The sequence below is a fragment of the Macrotis lagotis genome, chromosome 1 (assembly GCF_037893015.1).
Source record: "Macrotis lagotis isolate mMagLag1 chromosome 1, bilby.v1.9.chrom.fasta, whole genome shotgun sequence".
Taxonomy (NCBI): Eukaryota; Metazoa; Chordata; class Mammalia; order Peramelemorphia; family Peramelidae; genus Macrotis; species Macrotis lagotis.
The window spans coordinates 873,975,702-873,981,296 of record NC_133658.1 but is presented as its reverse complement, the minus strand read 5'-3'; the positions used below and the strand labels follow the sequence as shown (position 1 = coordinate 873,981,296).

Genomic DNA, 5,595 nt, shown 5'->3' with positions numbered 1-5,595 from the left:
GGTTTACAAAGCATTTCACACAACAAATTCCCTAACCTGATTTTCACAATAGGTTCTACACACACCTCTATTATTATCTCTGTTTTATAGATGGGGAAAACTGAGGCCCAGAGAGGTGAAATTGTTTTCCCAAAGTAACATAGGTATAGTGGGAGAGGTAGAATTTGAATCCAGGCTCCTACTAAACTCAAATATACTTCTTTTGACTAAACTGTTTCTTCTCAATATTGTGGGAAAGACTTTTGGACTCAAAGATCAGTTAGATAGATGGACAGACAGACAGATATAGAAGATAGATAAATAGATAGATAGATAGATAGATAGATAGATAGATAGATAGATAGATAGATAGATAGATAGATGAATTGAGTGGATGAAGTGGAAGGATGCATAGACAGATGGATTGATGGTTGCATGTATGGATGGATAGATGCATAGATGCATAGACAGAGACAGATGGATGTATGGATCAATGAGTGATGGATAAATGATTGGATGAATGGATGAATGCATATGTAGACACAGACAGACAACAGATGGAGCTTTATTCCATCCTTACAATGTGACAGACACTGTGTTAAGTGCTAAGGATACAAAAAGAAGCAATGGAAATCTTTACCTTCACCATTCACAGTTCACAAATTAATGGGGTTCACAATATGCAAATGCAATTGTACAAACAGATTATGAACAGGATAAATAGGAAATATTGGTGTTGTCTGACCTTCAGGTTCAAAGGGGACCAATAACCAGAGCAAATGTCTTGATCTGAATGTGATTTGTATTTATGTGACTAGGAATATGTGGATTTTAGCAGAGATGCACAAAGCTGTCGGCCTCACTCTCTCTTCCAGAGTCATCCAAGTCCAGTAGCAAGACAAAACTCAGGATGACTGGGATGACCCAGAATACAGTGGATGACTTGGCATCTTCACTATCTGACCAAGCTCTAAATACTCCACAATACCTACTTCAGCTTTCTTCAAGGTCTTTGGAACAGATTGTTCTCATCTGCCCGTTTTGCTGGGCAAAATCTTCACGTGCTTGGTCTAAAGCCCCCCGCCAACTCATCAACAAGTTTGAGGCCTGTTGGTTACTTTCAATTTGATTAGCCTTCCGCCCAGATGTTTTACAGGGGTGTCACTGCTGGCCATGCTACACTTTCTTGGAACCACAGGTAAGAGCTCTGTGATTTAGTATCAGGTAGATACCAAAGTTGGAAGAACATCCCTGAAAAGGGCTGTAACCCTCGCATCAGACAGAGATGCTAGTCCTCCTAACAATACATAAACCCCAGATAGGAAATAACTAAAAGAAAGAAGACTCTAGAACTTAGAGATATTGGAAAAGGCTTTCTAGGGAAAATGATATTTTAGCAAGTAAAACGGTCCCTTTCCTCAAGAAACTTACATTCTAACATGGGAAGGTGACACACTAAGAACTGGAAGACTCAGAAGGAGGGAAAAGAGACCCAAATTCAAAGCCTGACTCTTAAGACTTGCTAGTTATGTGACTATGGAACATTGTTGTTATGTTTTCAATTCTGTCCAACTCTTCATGACCCCATTTGAGGTTTTCTTGGCAGAATTACTTGAATGATTTGCCATTTCCTTCTCCAGTTCTTTTTACAGATGAAGAAACTGAGATAAATAGGATTAAGTAACTTGCCAAGGGTCACACAGTAAGTATCTAAGGTTGGATTTGAACTCAGGTTTTCCTAACTCCACTAGATCTGGTGCTCCATCTACTGCACCACCTATTACTTAGCCTCACCGATTGTTTTTTCTTTATCAGATCCATTAATCATATTTATGCTTTTTATGACATAGTTTTATTATGAATAGAAATCTTGTAAACTTTAATGAGCTGGTATGAATCGCTGTGACTCAAAAAAAATTTAAAACTGTAATCTTAAGGGGCCAGCCTCAGGGGAGGAAGCTCTCAGCTCTTAGTTAGGTGTGTTCTTGGATGCCACACCAAGTCATATGCTTGAAGCCTTAGCTGGATCAGCCCCAACTTGTAGTCATTTACTTTGCTGGGAGATCTGAGGAGGACTTTCAATGAAGACCTCTGGGAGCCATATCTCTGCTTCTAACTGATGCAATGTTCCCCCAGGTCTCATCCTTGACCTCAGCACTGTGACCCAATCTGACCTTCTTTCTCACCCCAAGGCCAAGAATCCCTAGGCAAAGATAGGACTCTGAGGCAGAGAGAAGGGGCTCAAGTCTACCTCCAGGGACTGGAGAAGAGAAGAGGTTGCAAGACTAACCCAACTAGAAAAATGGAGCTTTTACATTCATAGGGTCAGAGCTAGAAAAGACCTCAGAGTCCAGAGGGTCCAGACTCTCATTTAACAGAAGAGGAAACATTGACCTGGAAAAGTGAAATGACTTGCCCAGTTACATGAGGTAGAAAAGACAAAAGTCATATTCAAGCCCAGATTCTTGGAATCCAAATCAAGATTATTTTCCACAGTATCATGCTGCCACCTTTCCCACAACCCACAGACTCATGACTGGGAAACTGCAAGGTGAAGCCAAATAAATCTGGGAGCTGAGCAACCCTTCCTGCTCCCTCTTGTGAGGGTAGGATCTGACAAGGAGGATTCCTCCAGGCATGTTTGGGTACAAGTCCTACCTCTTGTGATAGAGGGAGGAAGGGACTGAGCTGAGAGAATCAGCAGCCTTAAGCTCTAATAGCAACTCTCAGTAGCTGTGATTGGACTTTGCTAGTATTTCCTGAATACCTCTTCTTTTATTATCATCTACCTCAATGACCAAATATAAAGAATTTCATAGATATACTTTTGTTATTTTTCTGTATATTCTATTGTCCCCAGTTCTGACATCTTGTGCCAGCCCTTCCAGCTCTAACATTCTAAGTTCTAAGGGTCCTCTGAGTTCTGATGTCCTATGTTCTAAAGACCCTCCCACTCTCTGACATTCTGGGTTCTAATACCAATCCCAATTCTGACATTCTGGTTCTAAGAGCCCTCCCAACTCTGATATTTTGTATTCTAAGGGCCATTCCAGCTCTGATATTTTGTGTTCTAAGGGCCCTCCCAGCTCTGACATCCCCTGTTCTAAAGACCCTCCCAGCTCTGACATTCAGTATTCTAAGAACCCTCTCAGCTCTGACGTTCCCTACTCTAAATACCCTCCCAGCTTTGACAGGATTTTTCACTCTCCTTCCCTTTTTAATAGACAAGGCAGTTGGCATCTGTCTGAGCCAGCTCTACCCATGTCAGGTCTAGCTCCACGCGAAGGAACGCTCATCATTGCCCTCCTGGCTCCTTCCATCCTAGGGAGCATAAGGAGCATCTCAGGTACTGAGGGATCACGCACACCTCTCCCGTTTTTCATGAGCTTTGGCGCCACCTAGTGGCCACTTGCCATCTTCCCCATCTGCTTCCCTGCTTGGGAATAATGACAATATCCTTGATTAAGGTGGTGGTTTGCAATACTTCCCTCTCTCCCTCCCCCCTTTTTTTTTTGCACTGAAGTTATGTATTTAACAATTTTACATGTATTATTTATATGTAAAAAACTTTTGCATTCCTTTCTCCAAATTGAAAATTTTTTAAATTCAGAAATAAGGCTTCCAATATTTGAAAAGACAACTTTGCAAAATGTGAATATTCTGTCATGAAACCTTCACACAATTATACACTTGGAAAATAGAAATAAGATATATTACAAATTTATGTTGCAATAACTTAGTTCATACCATGCAATGAAAGTACACTACTCAAGATATCTAAGCTTTTAACAGCTCTAAACTGAAGGACTTTTCAGTTTTCAGGTGTGGAAATTATGTTTTAAGGCAAATGGGGTTAAGTGGCTTGCCCAAGGCCACACAACTAAGTAATTATTAAGGGTCTGAGGCCGGATTTGAACTCATGTACCCCCTGACTCCAGGACCGGTGTTCTATCCACTGCGTCACCTAGCCGCCCAAGGTGGCAAAATTATTAAAGTCTGAAGCAATTAAAATTTCTGGTAGCCTTTTTATTGAAAGGTAAATTATGTCCAACAATGATGCAGAAGATGAACAGAACAGTTATCTGTAACATTCCCAGTTTGTTCAACAATAGCTGAAACTCTTTTCTCATAGTCTCACTTATTTCCTGATAAAGCTGTGGTTATTGGCAGGATTGTTGGGATTACGTTTGTTCAGCAGATACTGAATTGATGTTAAAATAGAGGATGTGGGGCGGCTAGGTGGCGCAGTGGATAGAGCACCGACCCTGGAGTCAGGAGTACCTGAGTTCAAATCCGGCCTCAGACACTTAATAATTATCTAGCTATGTGGCCTTGGGCAAGCCACCTAACCCTACTGCCTTGCAAAAACCTAAAAAAATAAATAAACCAAAAATAAATAAACAAATAAATGAATGAATGAATAAGCAAATAAGCAAACAAACAAACAAATAAATGAATGAATAAATAAATGAATGAATGAATGAATGAATAAATAAAATAGAGGACATACTAGAGGCTATCTAAATATGAATTACCATTGGCAAAGCCATTTGGATGAAACATCATTGATAAGATTCTAACAGTGGGAGGCTTATTAGGATACTCTTCTGAGAATTCTATTACTAGTTTAATGGTACCATCCTCAAAGGGTGAGCCTTCTGGCCCAGACATAACTGCATTTCACTTCATAATTTGAACTCAGGTTCTCCTGACTCCAGGGCAGGTGCTCTATTCACTGCACCACCTAGATGCTCCTTTTTAAATGTTATTGGGGGGGGGGCGGCTAGGTGGCACAGTGGATAAGGCACCGGCCCTGGAGTCAGGAGTACCTGGGTTCAAATCGGGTCTCAGACACTTAATAATTACCTAGCTGCATGGCCTTGGGCAAGCCACTTAACCCCATTTGCCTTGCAAAAAAACTAAAAAAAATGTTCTTTTTTAAATTATGTTCATTCTCTCCTCTCCAAATCATGCCTAATGAGGTGACCATGCCAAGTGTGATGAATCCTTTTTAATTGTCTGAGGGAAGAGGAAGGGAGAGACTATAAGAGACTATAAACACCTTGAGGAGAGTCTCACTGGCACTCAAATTGAAATTCAACGAACATGTATTAAGGATAACCTTGAAGAGATTAGTTGTCCTGCTAGCTACCCTGAAACTTATAGCCTTGGAAAATTGCCTGGGTTGGGAAGAAGCACTGACAAGCAGGACATATCTGCCCTCAAATCTGGGCAAGTCACTTCACCCTTTTTTTGCATCTGAATCCTCATTTGTAAAATAAACTGGAGAAGGGGATGACAAACCACTCCAGTATGTTTGCCAAGAAAAGCCCCAAATTGGGGTCACAAAGAGTCAGATGTAACTGAACAACAAGAAGAATGTCCTGACTCCTGGCCCAGGGCTCTAACCAGTGTATCACCTACCTCCAATAAATGTGTGTATACACAGCTTCTCGGCAGCAGGGCTAAGAAAGTGGCCTGGTCAACCCGCTGGCTAAGTGCCTCCTCTGCTTGCCATCACGCCTAATTTTCAGGAAAGACAGTGTGTGCTTCATCTTCTCCCACATCCTTGCCCTTCCATCCTCCTAAAGACCTCCTTCAAAAGCATTGATTCTA

The 5,595-nt window shown here is 41.2% G+C and overlaps 1 pseudogene; it reads right to left on the bottom strand.

Moving 5' to 3' along the window:
- Positions 1-3,249: 3,249 nt before the first annotated feature.
- On the bottom strand, positions 3,250-4,668 carry LOC141508311 (ubiquitin-conjugating enzyme E2 B pseudogene; annotated as a pseudogene).
- Positions 4,669-5,595: the final 927 nt, after the last annotated feature.